Genomic DNA, 16,135 nt, shown 5'->3' on the forward strand with positions numbered 1-16,135 from the left:
CAAACAAACTCCTGAAGATGATTAATGACCGACTACTGCAGCGCTGCCACCGTAAGATTCATCATCTTTGGCCTTTAATATGGGCGGAGTCAGCGGTGGAGGTCATACACCAGCACATCAATCAATTTATTTAATAAAAACCCAACAACTTCTCGTCAGTACCTCAAATGATTATCATTGGCCAACCTCGATATTTATAAAACGCTATCCTAACCTTTCAGAGAAATGCTGGTCCTCGTTGTCAGAATATTTTACAGGTTTTAACCCACTACTAATAAATCCTGCCTGAGCAGATTTCCACGGCAGCCGTGCAGCGGGACGGCAGATCTGACCAGAGCACCAGATGGTTTTTAGGCAAGCAGAAAGGGGGGCAAAGGGAGCACACCAGATAAAAACAGACGCGTCACAAAGACACCGAAACCTGCTCGTAGATCTGAGTTAATTACATATACTTTTAGCTCTAATCCTCACAGTCCTGACGCAGCACAAAGCAGAGGCACAAAGACACCATACCCACGGTGCTGGCATGTATAGAAGTAGCTGACATCCAGCATTCTCCGCCTGGTTCCAACTAAACGTTGAGCTGAAATCAGCTCTGGGGCAAACAGAGCCCTGAGAAGAAGTGGGACACTCTGTGACCCTGATTCCTCAAACTCCAGATCATTTTTTATTCAGGAAATAAATGTGGGCGCAGTTTTTGGTCCTGCCATGTGCAACATCTACTGACTGCTCGCACAAGCAGCGAACATGCTGAAACGCGTTATGCACCGATTAAACGCTTGACATTTGGAAACGTGAGTTGCTGTAATGTCACAGTGTGGGTGTGAGACTCACGCCTGACACTTTCTTATGACATATCGATAAAGTTTCACTGATCGCATCGACTGAATGCGTCGTGTCGAGCAGGGTGCAGCACCACCGGACCCACCCGGGATTGAAAGCTGCCGACTTGTACAAACACTTCTCAGTTTCTCTCCAGACTGTAGTGAAGCTTGGAGAAAGTAAGAAACAACCAGAAACAGAGACCGTTTGCCTTCACAGTAAAAGCTGTGCACACATTTCAAACTTTTATTGTGAAGGTGAGCAGACACCGTTTCTGGTTGGCGTCGCACTTTTCGCAGTTTCAATGCAGAATAGCGAGTAGTTTACGAGTGTCTGCAGACACGTCAGCATCTTCCGTGCAAAATACAGGCAACTCCAGGAGTCTGCTGGCAACCACAGCGATCGCAAGGTTTTCAGTGCAGCACCGTATATTTCACACTAGTCACTGCGAGCAACCTCCAGCAACCACTCGTCAACTATTCACAGCTTGCAAAAAAATTCACTGACCAGTCTTGTGTCCACTGTGGGCGGGGCCTAAACCTTAGCTTTACCTGAGCATACCAGTAAGAAGGCAAAAGTCCTCTGTGTCCTCTCGAGTAACTTATATTACTGGATACTAGTAGGACTGTAGAGTACAGTGACAGGAGGTACAACTGTGCACCCTCCTCAATAATGGTTCTAAACCTAAAAATCATATAAATATATAAGATTCATCGCACGTTTATAAAATGTCACTAATGAAAAGCATGCTGGGTAATGCTAGGCAGTCAGGTAACACAACAGTCTGTGAACAGCTGAGCAAACTGTGGAGACAGATCGACAGGAGACCAGAGATGGATCAAAGAAACTTGTGACAAAGACAGGAGCTGCGTCTGCTGTCTGCAAGCTTCCCGGCTTTATAAAATCAGACTCTGGTATCTCGTCCACAAACGCCGAGGGGAACGAGGCGAGGCAAATCTAACGGATGTTTTTCCTGACAGCAGAGCGACGTGTCCGTGTGAAGTTCTGCTCTGCTGTGGAAACATTGACACCAACGGGCCAAATGTTTTCTGTTTAAAACAAGAGCAACAAAACAAGCAACCTGTCAAGGACCAACTTTGTAGTCATATGTCGAACAATCATGTGGTTTTATTTTATTTTTAATGTTGGCATTAAAGAGCGTTATTATTCCACACAGTCCTTATACATTTATAAAAGCTCAATTATGCAGAAATCATGTTAATTCTAACCTCCTTCGACTTTATGAAGCAACAGTCTTAAAAAATACTGTGATTCAAATTTTCTCATAGTGTGAAACACTAAAGTTGGGCCACAGTTTCCAAGTTTTTCCCCTCAACGAACCAAACTTTGTAGAATATGAATGTTTGGTCACTGATGCCGAGATGATATTAGGTTAAATATTAGGCCGCTGGATCTGCAATAGTCAAACCAAACTAACAGCAATATCACGATCTGCTGCATCCAATATTTTTTATTTATTTGTGTTAGTGTTTTATTATCTTGGAGGATTGCACCAAAATATGTGGCAAAATTCAAAAAAATAGGCAACGGTGCTCATGTTCTCAGATTCCTTCAATCTCGTCCTGCTCTTTGATAAAAAAGTCGTCCTGTTAATCAACACAATGAAGGTGGATTAACCTCCTGAGACCTGAACTCTCCCACAGCAGCAGTTTTAATTTCTCTTTGATATTTGGGCTGATTGGGACCTGATGAATGTAAAAACAAAGAATTACCAGATTTATTTTTTTTTACCTAATTTTTGTTTCTAAGAAAAATGAGAGCCACATATGAGGATACTCGTTTACAAGCTTGATAGAACAGAAGCAGCATAACGTCCTCGTAACTGGATATCAGGCCCATGTAGAGCAAAATTGAGTATTTTGGTCTAAATGACCCAAAATGTGATGTAATAATATATAAATTAACAAATATTTACTCTGTAAATTGGACTGATTATCCACCAATTAAAAACGCACTGAAACCGTTTACATGCCTTTTTCTGAGAAACATGCGATGAAATTATTTTTAAGAAATGTTTTTTTGGCAGAACTTCAAACGGCCTTTCATCGGCATCAGGTAATTCTGTTTTCTACACACCCAATCAACCCTTATTTTTGGCGTTGGCACTGCAGGCCGAAGACGAGCAGATGCAGAACGGCAACACAGGCAATGCAACTAAAACTAAACACGAGGAGGAAAATATATCTTTAACAGCCACACAGGGAGGAAATGCAGCCTTATCAATTAAAAACACTCTAACCTCGTCTTCTGCCACCCTCACACTGCCTGACAACACGCAGACGGCTGCCATGAAAAATTAGGCCTTTAAAAAAGCAGATGGGAAGGAATGAAATAAGGTCTCATACAGGAACAAGAACTACCCACAGTTCATTTCATTCCAGCAGGATATAAATGATGCATCCTCTCCGCCCATACTAAGCATTTCAGTTTTTATTTCCTTTCCCTCTGCCAGCGATGGCTCTACTAGCAGACGTCTCTCTGAAGGAGGGAGGAGGGAAGGAGGGTAAGGGAAGGTCAACCCAAACTCCCGCCTCCTCACCACCTCCACCTGCCTTTCTCCTTCCTTTGCTTGAGAGGACAGAGGAACGAGTCCTCACGTGTCTCCTCGCGCTTTCAGACACCGGCATCCTCATCTGGCTCAAAAAGCTAAATAAAAATGGAACTGGGTTAAATGTAATGACACAGTTGAGCATAAAATAAAGATGCCCTGCTAACCTCGGAGGAGGCGCATTTGTCACAAGCTCTGGGAGCAAAGCAGGTGTTAGAAAACGAGGCAAAGGAACAGAGGAAAGGAAGAAAAAGGACACGGACACAAACGAGCCACAGCGCAGAGTCGGATCGGTGAACAAACCTTCGAACAGCTGAAGGACGGGAAGGAAGCAAACAATCAGTAAAGGTGTCAAAATGATGCTTTTCATCATCTATTAATACCAAACGAGTTGTACAATCAGGAACAGAAACCATTATAATCTCTGAATACTGACAAGACTTAATAACACCGGCTTTTAAACTGGACGAAATGGGAATGACAGGAAAAGGTTGTCTCAAAAATAATCACCAGAATTATTTCTAATGAACAAATGCGTGAATTCATTTGCCAGAAACAGCAGTCAGACTTACTGCTGTTACCCAAGTGCAGATGTGAGACGCAGTGTGAGAGAGGACAAGGGCAGGCGGACCGAACTGATGAAGCGACCGGCGCCGGCTGCACTGCGGAGCAGCTCTGCTGTCCTTCGCTATCAGTTTTAAACCTGATTTGGTGAAGTGTGGAGGAGAGATCATTTTGTGTCACCGCCACCAACAGACTCCAGCACTGCTCTGCCACATCTGCCAATGGGATGACTCACTACTGAGGACAGTGATTTAGAGCGAGACATCAGTGTGGATGTTTCCTTCCAGCATATCAGACCTGTGCGCACTGACCTGTAAACTCGAGTTTCATTACAAAATATTCAGACTTTGGATTGTATTTTTTCTCCACTTACTTTCTGCATCATTGCTAACAGAATGACACGTGGAATGGGACTACATGTTATATAAGCACCGAAGAAACAACTCATTAACTAATCAGCTAATACTAAAAATTATTTCCTCGCGTAGTCTACCACCTTTAGGGCCACGTGAGCTGTAGCCTAAGCAGAGAAACGCAGACTTTAGCAGCTCTACTCTGTGAGGTGGACATATAAATTGACCACTTTGCTTTTACACTCAGCTACCTCTTCAGCACAGTCCGTCACTGCTGAATCACACCAAACCATCTATGATCCATCACCCACAAACAAGAACCCGAGATACCAAAACTTTTGCCGCCTTTCTGCCGCTGTGAACTACGGTTTCAGACTTGGAGCTTCTAAATTTCATCACCAACACCTCACACTTGGCTGCAAACTGCCCCAGTGCTAGCTGGAGGTCTCCGTCTGATAAATCATCAGCAAAATGTAGAGAGGTCATCCCAAGGCCACCGAAGCAGAAACCCTCTGCTTACTGGCTGTGCCTCGAAATTCTGTCCACCAAATCTTCGAGTGGACAAAGAGTTGGCCCGGTCTCGCACAACCACATGGAAAGTGCATTATCCCCCCCGGATTGAAGGAATCTCTTCTCCAGCACCCTGGCAAAGACCTTAAAGGGGAGGCTGAGGAATGTGAGCACACGCTCAGATCCTCCTTTTTGTTGCTACAATGTTACAGAGGAGTGTCAACCAGGACATCCAGAGGCAGAACAATTACTGATCAAAGGAACTTTTCACATTTCTAATGGATGCACAGTTACAGAGGGACATTTTTAATTTAACATGAGCACTTTGACTTTTCAACACTAAAAACGGTCGAAATTGTCTGGTGCATTTGCTTTTGTAGGTTGAGCTTCAGCTTAAAACAAATAGTTTTCAACAATAGTACTACTACTTTTACAGACAAGAACATTTATCACAGCAGAGACACTGAAACACTTCTCTTTATTGATGGACAGTGGGGGGGGCTCTGTGAGAGGAGCGGTTCCTGTTTTAAAACTGCAATGAGACAGAAGAGACCCAGGAAGCTGCTCCGATACTCAGCTATACAGATGCATTCACTCTTTGATTAGCAGTTTAACAGTTTTCAGCTGTGCTGACCTGATAAAAAAGGTTGTTTCCAATGATCAGTTATGATATGAACACGATAAACTTGGATTATGTTAAAGAGTCTCTGTAAACAAGAGTTTCATTTCTAACATTTCTGGTTAGTTTTACTGTAGCATGCTGCAGTGCTGCTGGGCCTGTTGATGCTGCAAACCATGACATTCAATGCTTTTATAAGGCGTTGTATGAACGCAACACATATCACATTATAACACGATGATGTTATAAGATGCCTCATTCAGCTTTTGTCAATATAAACGAGACGATGTTGTGAAATTAAAATGGCATAATGCAAAAATCCAAAAACAAATATCAGTGCTGAGAGTTTCACAGATTCTAAAGAGGAACATGTCGCTAAAAGCTTTCTGACAGAACAGCTTTGCTTCTCACTTCTCACTTCTGTCCTACAGCAGCTCTGATGTGGAGGTTTTCCTTGGTGAATTATCACGCAGAGTGAGTGCTCACACCCAAAGTGCTGGCATAAATGGTAGGGAGCTGTCGCAACGTCACTGTTTGCATGGATGATGGGCCCAGAAAATGTACCAGTGCCAAGTTTGTAGCTCAAATCCTGATTGTGTCGGAGGAGATTGTGGACAAAGAAACAAACAGAGAGAGATTTGCTGTTTTACAGTAAGGATAACAAGAATAATGAGATGACTAAATGACCACAAACCTTTGCACGATACAGTCTATGACAACAATATATTTACGAGGGCGAACCCAAAAGTAAGGTCTCCTATTTTTTCCTGAAATAAAACATCCATGCATAGCTGTCCGTATACTTCCATTAACTGTCAATGAATTTCAACCGCTTCATCACCTTTTTGGTTCAAAAATCAAAATAACTGCGCGATGTTCCATTTTCAAGATTGAGCATCCCAGCGAAGCCGCGCATGCTTGTTTGGGAGCGGAGGACCAATCACAACAGTGGGGCCAACAGCCGTACGAACAGTTTCTCTACGTCTTTGGAGACCTGACTTTGGGACTCTCCTCGTACTTCTGAGAAACTTAAACCAAAAAAATATTTCACGTCTACTTGAAAAAACAAAACGAACTTTTCGTAAGTTCATCATTAGACCGACTGCTTTAACTTTATGAGTCTAATAATAAACATTCAAGCAAACGACGTGCTCGGATGCTGGGCCGCCTTCAGGACTATTAGGATTTGTTGCTCTTGCATCATGCAAATGGAAAATGTATGGGCATTAGTATTTCAGCATGCCGGCTTAATCTCTGGCAATTTGCAATGAGCGTTTTCATGTCTTGCTGATATCCTTTAAACAAACTCATTAAAGTGACTGATCACAAAAACAAAACAAAAACAGACAGTCGGGCTGCTTCTTCAGGCTGAAAGATCGGATCAATTGTCCACATGAGACCGTGATCTTACCAGACGTACAAAATCCTCTTGGTGATTCATTGCTGGTCTATTATAAGAAAACATGATTGCTACAATTATAGACAACTACCTCAGCACCCACAAATTGCTGCCCACCAAACAAATGAGTCAACAAAAGTGTGTTAAAGCAGAGCCTGAACCCAACAATCAGATCGCTGTCACTACCGTGACAGAATTACACCCTGTGTTTAATGACGAAGCCACACTGTGCACAGCTATTCTCTTACAGTGACAAACGCGCTGCCTGGTGAACGTATGCACAGGCAACGACCGAGAGCAGAAGAGAGAAGCGGAGAGACGGCAAACACAATAAACAGGAGGAAAGCAGCAAAAGAAAAAGCAGAGTGATAAACACAACCCGGGCTGTCAGCTCCCCATTGTCCCGGCCTGAATGCGCTTTTGTTACTGCAGCACACAGCTCCAGTCGAGTCCAGTCTATGACAACGTGCCAGGCGAGCATCGCTTCTAAGCTTGGCACGACCAGCTGCGTAAGGCCAGAGCCGCTCATCGAGCGCTATGCACGGCTAGAGAAGATGGCGTTTTTATTTTTGTTATATTCACATTAGGGGTGGGGGGAAAAATCGATACTGTGTAGTATCGTGATATTTTGTTTGCTAATAATGTATCGATACAGGGACAGCAGAAATAGATATTTTGTTACAAAAAAGTTTTTGTGCTCTGACTTCAGAGCATGTTGATCCTTTTTCTGAGCAAGAATCCTGACATTCCTTCACTGTCCAAATGTGTTTAACTTTTTTTTGGCAGCAATAAACATGACAGTTTACTTATTTTAATTTAAGACATGTTTTATTTTAATTACGTTTAAAACTTTTTTAATTTAATGTAAAATTAAATTTTGTTTTAATTTACTTTCAAATTCTTCAGTTGCTGAAGGGGCTGCATAGTTTTCATAAATTTCATAGTTCAGAATAGCTATAATTGTACCAGATGGTTGCATTCAGTTAAGTTGGACTAGACTGTAATACAAACCGTTCAGTTTGTCAACAATAAAACTGAAATGAGAGAGACTGAGTGTGAGACTTTGATATTAGATAAAATGAATATTGATAAAGTTTACCTTTATGTACAGAATCTGAATATCGCAAAATATTTTAAAAATTGCAATAATATCGTATCGTGCGTTAAGTATTGTGATAATATCGTATCGTGGGATGTATGGTGATTCCCACCTCTAATTCACATACGGCGTTCAGGAAGTGCTCTTTAAAAGGACAGCAGTGGAGGTGACAAGACGACTCTTTGAAGGGTAAATTAGTCAGAATTGAGTCATTTTTGCTTCTTTATGGTCACAAGGTTGCAACGAAAACAAAGAAAAGCAGCAAATCTTTACATGTAAGAATATATCTTAACTTAAAAAAAGCTTTGTCTATCAAAAAATTAAAAATGTATATAAAACCAGTACTACTGCTGCTGGGAAAGCATCTAGAAACGCTTTGGGGACATTTATCAAAAGAAATGCGAGTCCTCTACTACAGCGGTCCCCAACCCCCGGGCCGTGGACCAGTGTTGGGCCGCGAGAGTTGAGGCTCGGGTGTGAAATTTATGGTTTTCAGGGTTTTTTAACGTTAACTCTGTTTCCCTGGGTCTTTTCCCGCGTTGTAGCTGCGCGTCTTATTTTGAAAGAAATATTTACCCGTTACCATAGCGACCAGAGAGCATTAAGGGGCAGAGAGGAGGACGTTACGGTCAGTGTTGTTGGCACATTTCAGGTGGACGCTGCTAATAAAGTTACACAATTACACAGTGAATTCGCCTTTATTGTTATATTTACAAAATACCACGGTTTGTGTCGTGGTCATTTTTGCTCCTTTTATGTTGTTGTATTTATCCGCGACACCTTAAAGGCCGGTCCGTGGAAATATTGTCTGACATTAAACTGGCGCAAAAAAGGCTGGGGACCGCTGGTCTACCATGTACCCGGTATCACACTCGCAAAGCACATGAGACTTGGTAAGATTAGGTGACATGGTGTAATATTCCTTTATATTCCAAACTGTACCAGTTAAAGCGCACATATTACAGGTGTGGTACTACGCTCAGTCATCTGAGACCAGTCCGGGGTGTCGGGTGATCTTTAAAGAATAGTCAAACAGTCCCGGTGAAAACCAGTTATTTTGTCTTGGATTACCACTCCTTAAATTGATTGTTTTGTTTGATCAGCAGCTAAAAACATATTTACAGTATCAGGTACAGGAAAGAGTAAATTCCTCCTCCTGCAACCAACAACTTTTAGTTGTACTGCTCGACACGTTTCTTCATTAATGGAAAAATGAAACATTTTTGCAGATTATTTATTAAATTAAACCACCACCACACATAAAACAGCCCAATAAATACACTTGTATTACTCTAAACTACATGAAAAGACAACCTGTCACTGACTCAGAGTTTCCCTTCTGGTGGCTGATTTTAGTTTTAATCTGAAGTAATTAAAATAATCTTAAATTGAAGTCACTCTCCGTGTTCCTGTCATTTATTTTAATTCAACGCTCCTTCTCGCTCTGCTGAGCGCTCAGAAACAGACCCGGGCGAGAGCCGAAGGGGCGAGCTCAGTCCTCCATCCTGCCTCGGGACCCTCCCATCTGCTACAAGAGGAGCTTGGCTGGACTCGCTCGTGACCTCAGGCACAGGTCGTGGTTTTAGATACATTTTTTATTTTATTTTAATCTTGCTTTCATTCAAATTCCTTACATGTAACTCCAACGGCTTTAAAAGCATACAATATTTTACATAAAATAAAGAGCAGCTCAGAACTGAAAGTGTTCTCTTTATTACAAAAGAGCTTCACTCGACTGTTTCCTGTCTCATATTTCCTGTCTCTAGGTCTTGCCCTGCTTGGCAAAGACGAGGGAAGGCCTTGCGGTGCTCCAGCCTACATATGAAAACACACATGTATAATTGATCGTGTGGCTCTGTGTGCACATGAGCATTTTTGAAAGGTCGAGCCGAAGGACTGTTCAAACAGGTTAAAGCATCAGTTCAGTGCAGGCATCTGGTGCTTCCAAATTAAAATGCAGAACAGGGAGCTCTTTTTATTTGTCCTCTTCTGCCTGCAGGAGGAAATACCAGGTTGTAAAGGAGTGTATGTGCTTCAGTAATTGGCTGTGTGCAGCAGGTGAGAGAAAGTGCGAGTCAGCAATGTTTGAGGGAGTCATGAGAGGTTCGGGTACTTTTTCACTGCCTGTATTATCTTCTCAGGTGGCCGGCTTACTCACTCGCTGTGGCTGCATAGATAATGACCAGTAACTACTACATATCTCACCTGGAATGATCCTTAGGTGCCCATGCTTTTGGTCTCCCACAACAATTTTACTGCGTTTGCTGTGCTGTTACACTGCAAAATACACAGAGACACTGGGAATCCTACAAACGAGGCTCATCTCATGCACCAGCTTCCTCAGATAACATTAGCGGAGCAAACATTCACTAAATCGGCTCAAACAAAAAAAAACGTACAACACACTTATCTGGAAAAAGCGACCTTCTACTTCAGAGTAAACTAACGGCTCAGTCACGCGAGTACCAGTGGGAGAGCAGCCTCCCTCCACCTACACAAAATAAATAGATACATAAATAAAATAGAAATGATATCTGCCTGATTTCTTCACATCCTCCAACCAACTGCAACCTGTGGTGACCTCGTGTTTGTCCCAAGCTTGAGGGTGCTGCACACTTATGGCCCCTTTTGATTAAGTCAGTTCGATTCCATCTTATTTACATGGTGGCAAATCAGAACAACAGTTGCCTCAAGGCACTTTATAGTGTGAGGTAAAGATCAACCCCCCTTGGGGAAAAAATTTGGCAAAACTGGGAAGGAAAAACTGCCTTTCAACAGGAAGAAACCTCTGGCAGAACCAGGCTGGTGAGAGACGGGACAGAAATAAATAAAAAGGCAATTACGAGGAGATTGCACGAATAATGGTGTCTGACTTGGACCGAATGCAATCAGTCTCAGAGACAGAGCTGAAGATTTTCAACACTTACTGTCTAAATTGTAAGATGCATAGATTGTCAACATGTTGCCATCAGTCTATAGCAGGGGTGGGCAACTCCAGGCCTCGAGTGCCGGTGTCCTGGAGGTTTTAGATGTGTCCATGATCCATCACAGCTGATTTAAAGGGCTAAATGACTCCTCAGCATTTCTTGAAGTTCTCCAGAGGCCTGGTAATGAACTAATTATTTGATTCAGGTGTGTTAACCCAGGGTGCGATCTAAAACCTGCAGGACACCGGCACTCGAGGCCTGGAGTTGCCTACCCCCGGTCTATAGGAATCACCTCAAGCTAGCTGATGTTACTCTGCTTATATTCCCATAGAACAGGAAGGTTAATCATCATATTGGAAAATGTTAAAAATCCCAATAATATCATATTGTGTGGTGTCTGGTTATTCCACCTCTTGTAAATACAGAAATCACCTGTTAGCCAACAGCTCTCCAAACGGTCCTGTAATGATCAGTCCTGGAGCACCACTGCTCATGTGAACACATCAGGGCATTTTTATATCCAGCGGTCAGTATTAAGTGCTTCGCTTAGCAGCAGTACGTAATATTTAGGCAAAACAAACAACAACAAAAATAAATAAACAAATAAAATAACTGTGAAAGGACTAAATGTAGCAACACAGCTGGTAAGTTGGCAATGACGAGAAGAACTCGCGTTGCCAACTTATTCACTGTTCAGTGACATCAGTGAAGGAGACGGAGCCAGGCAGACCAGCCGAGACGGTTCGTGTGAATCCCAGACTTAAAATCACGAAAAGTCAAATATTTTATACGTGGAAAACACAACACTGGCAGAACTGTGTCACCGCACAATATTTATCCATCTTGCACAGCACCTGTCCAGCACTCAGACAGACTTTCTGTCTTCAGCTGCTCCAGAGATACTGCAAAGCCTTACCAGGCACGTAATAACATCTGTAGGTTTGTGTGCGTCTTGAAAGATGCAGTGTTTCCTCACACACACACACACACACACACACACACGCACAGAGGCTTTTCCGCTGAGTAACTTAGACTCATTGAAACATTTTTGCCCATCTGTCTCTGATTAACAGAATCCAAGTCTATGTGAAACTATGAATTTTCAAGCGTGACCTTCACCTTGATCCATTAGGTGATGACTGTGTGCAGGGCTCAGTAAAAATCACACAATACTCAAGGATGAGTAACAATTCTGGTTAAAATTGGAAAAATGACACCTAAAACGACAAGTACGACCTTGACCTTCAACACAGAGTGAAGACTCTGTGGGAAGAGCAGAGATTCTTTGCAACCGCCGTGATATAAGCCTTCGTCACATAATCAGCTAAACATCAGCATCTTCACAAGCAACTACTCAACAAATGCCAACGTAGCTGATTTAAGACTCAATCTATGATGATGCCGGCAGTTTGACCGAACACAGTGCGCATGAATCTAGATATCATACCGACCTTAAGACTCCCAGAAAGAAACACACCGTCAATAACCAAAATAAACCCACAACATCAAACGGCCTAATAAAAATGACAAACTTAGACCGCATCGTCATTTATGTTGAAACCAGTATACGCGTCCTTCTACATCGAGATCGAACTTTTGGTCCATGTGCAATCAGATTTTTAGGCAGAGATCGGTGCGGGGGTGTGAAAACACGCAGCTTAGTGAGCGAATGAACAGCGAGCAATCAAACGCGATTCATTCTAATGATGTCTGTAAACAAAAGAATCGAGAAAAGAAATCCATTCCTCCCGACGCTGCTGCATTATACTTTATTTAATGATAGTAAAACACCTCCTTTCAGTATTTTCTCTGCATCCCACTCACCCTGACTCAGAGTCAGGAGGAAACAGAACCTTCTCCTTGCAGTCAAGGCACAAGGGAGAGTGTTGTTTACCTCTCATATCAAAAGATCCCAGCAGCCTTCAACTCTCAACTCCTGCCACTTGGTTTCAAAGACACACAGAGAAAGACAGCTGTGCTACAGTCTGAGGTTGCAAACACTGCGGCTCACGCTATACATGCTTGCAAACTAACATAAAGTCATGGCGAGAATGTCTATAAGTCAAACGGGGATTTCCACACAATGGTTTCTTTGGTGCAACCAGACAGTGGTTGATTTGCACCTCAAAAGTGATGCAACAAAATTAAATGAGCCTTTACTTGCACCTGAAGGTGTTTCACATGATGCATTTCCAGAATCAAGCAAAGTGGATTCAAGGTTAGGCTAACACCACTCGATCTACCTTTATTTGACAGCAGTCAACAGAGTGACAGAGAGAACGTGGAGCGAGGGGGTGGACCTGATTTACATGTGGGTTTGCTTGTTTACCGACAATCAGGACATTATGAAACTGCCAATATGTATTTTTCTTGAGTTGAGACTGAGACTCACGACAAGCTCCAAACATTACACTCATTGTGAAACTCTGGGCCAACACAAACATTTAACATGATAAAGTAGTCATTTGGCCACCGGCTGATGCTGATTTTTGTCGGTCCAATATTTTTGTTATTTATCTCCCCATCTGTCCAGGAGAACTGCCAAGTGCTCTTGCTATCATATTTGCAGATAACCAATATGAGTATCAGCTGATTTCCATGTTCTGTTGATATCTTGCTGCATCTCTCGGTTTAGTGTCTTTGAAGCTACAAAACAGACATGCAAACTGAAATGTACCTCACAGCCCAGAGAATATCTCCATATTGCTTAGAAGTATTAGACGAATTCCCTCATATGTCTTTAAGTTAGGTGTCACTCGGTGAAGCCTGACACACTTCTAAGAACTGACAGAGGATATCTAGGACAAAACATCTGCAGTCAAGTCAGTGAAGCCCCACAGCGGGTGTGTGATCTGTGATGTCCAGCAGTTAAACCCAGGACTGGTTCTGATCCACCACGCTGGTCACGCACATGCAGCTGATATTAGCAGCTGCTTTCAGGTTATCACAGACAGACCTGTACGAGCATACAGTATTTTAAACTCTTAAACGCCAGCACCAATACCGGCCTATAAGTCAAAGGTTTCCATGATTGCATAAACTTGTCTAGTAACAATCATCACAACGACAGACAACCTGCTTCAGCATGCAGGAAACCCCATCGAGCAGTTCAACTCCCAACAACAACCCTGTGGCAATAAATTCACTCAAATGACTGCAAAGTAGCATCACAGAGCAGAAACAGCCTCTCAGTGCGAGACAGGATATTAAACATATTTATGTTAGCAGGACCAAAAACAAAGTGTTTCTGCGGAAACATTAAGATAAAGTTCAGCTTCTGCCCATAGCTTACATTTTATACCCACGTACTTGTCTCGCCCAAGTTTCTCCTTCAGCGTTAGCTGGATTTCCCTCGCTTCATATGTCAAACAAGCGTGTCTACTACTGCCCGATATTTTTAATAGCGGTGCACTAGCGCAGTCTTTCTAGGCTATTTCTGACTGCAGAGAATGTCACAAAGGCAGGCAGGAGGAAAAGGAAGAACGTATCACCTGCACGGAGTTTTCAGACACAGCTTATCGTACATTTTCCATCCCCGGGCTTTCAGCGGGCTCGACTCTTCAGCGGACCCTGAGCGGTTTGACGTTAGTAGTAGAAATTCACCAGGCAGTTTCCAGTGTGAGCGCAAACTCCCTCCCAGCTCAGCGCTGATTGGCTACTCCTCCCTTCGATCAGAGAGGAACGCGGAGTAGGCATAGCAACCACAGGAAGGCGGGTTTAATAGTGTATACCGGCAGCCCATTGGATCACTTCTCCACAAAATCGAGAATATACAATTTAACAGGAACCTGAACCCTTTATGCGTTTGTACAACAAATTCAACAACAGCTCGTCAAAGTTCAGCCAACGAACAACTGAAGCATTTAAACGCTGATCATTTCTGTCTTTGTTCTTCATTCTCCATCAGCGTCGCCTTTGAAACTTTTAAATGGGAAACGGTAAATATTACCACTCAGACACTTTTCTGTTTCCACAACAGATGTTTCAGCTGTTAATTTAAACCAGGGGCCTCAAACTTAAATGAGCTGTGGGCCCCTGCCGGCACTGTCTTCTCATTGGAGGGCCACTTTGGTGTTCAAGTAGTGCAAAGAAACAAACAAACAAGAAAAAACCCACAAATATTTCTGAAAATGTGGTGTTTTGGTTGTTTTTTTACATTTCAAATATTGTATAACAGGACAAAACTGCAAACATTTTACACACACCAGTACCTCATGCCCAATGAATAAAGCCAAATGTCAATATAACGAAGTGGAACTTTTCTCAGGAAAAGCATTTTTGGGATGTGTCCACTTAGAAATTAATAATAATAATAATTGTAAAACAGAAATATCCTCTGGGTTTAATTCTTTCACCATGGCTCCTTTATTGAGATCAAACCAACATTTTAATTCATAAATCCACTGGGAGGTAACCTCCAAATTAACTTCCACGTATTCTTATTGAACATCTAAAGAACTTTCAAGTTAACTGCAATGTTATTTTCCCAAACTGGTTAAACAAATGAGAATTTTCCTAAGAGGTAGGCCTTAACCACGTCTATTTCTGTTGTTTTTGAAGTACCATATTCACTAGCTACCTGACTTTGGGAGAGACTACCCTCAGCAGTGCAGTGGGAAAGAATCAGGTGGAAAAATAGAGACTACTTTAATCTACCAGAGACATCAGGTACATCCGGGCATGTGCCCAGAATACCCACTGGATAATCTGGCCCAGGATACAAGAGTGAGTGTCTGCAGCTGTCTGTATAACATGGTGGCGGCTCTGCCGTGGTTTGGGGCTGCATTTCAGCCAGTGGTACTGGAGCGCTTGCATTAAAGCGTTAAAACTGATGTAATTATGAATGCTGAAGAGTATTCTAAGATTCTGTTGCACCATCTGGAAAACATCTGATTGCCAACAGCTTAATTTTTCAGCATGGCAATGACCCAAATACACTGCCAATGCAGTTATGCAGTCATAGATTGGCCTCCCCAGATCCCAGAGCTCAACGTTATTGAATCAATGTGGATCATCTTGATCAGAGAACAGAACAAAAGTCAGACAACATCCAAAGAAGAGCTTTGAATGTCCTTCAAGAAGCCTGGAAAACTGTTCCTGAACACTACTTATACCAAACACTGACTCATACAGACTATTTTTGCCTTACTCTACTTCCATGGACGTATGCATATATCCATCCATCCATCCATCCATCTTCATCCGCTTTATCCGGGGCCGGGTCGTGGGGGCAGCAGCCTAAGCAAAGAAGCCCAGACCTCCCTCTCCCCAGC

General features: G+C 42.6%; 1 protein-coding gene across 6 annotated transcripts in view; it reads right to left on the bottom strand.

The window, feature by feature from the left end:
- The window catches only part of fcho1 (FCH and mu domain containing endocytic adaptor 1), a 62,190-nt gene extending 47,705 nt beyond the window's left edge, over nucleotides 1-14,485 (bottom strand). For 2 of the 6 annotated variants that reach the window (XM_040034972.1, XM_040034967.1), the window contains exon 1: nucleotides 14,354-14,485. The gene's annotated coding sequence lies outside the window, so the exon portion shown is untranslated. The other 4 variants (XM_040034968.1, XM_040034970.1, XM_040034969.1 and 1 more) reach the window with 4 other exon arrangements.
- Between the last annotated feature and the right edge of the window lie 1,650 nt (nucleotides 14,486-16,135).

This window comes from Simochromis diagramma, unplaced genomic scaffold (assembly GCF_900408965.1).
Source record: "Simochromis diagramma unplaced genomic scaffold, fSimDia1.1 OVJJ01000816.1, whole genome shotgun sequence".
Lineage (NCBI taxonomy): Eukaryota > Metazoa > Chordata > Actinopteri > Cichliformes > Cichlidae > Simochromis > Simochromis diagramma.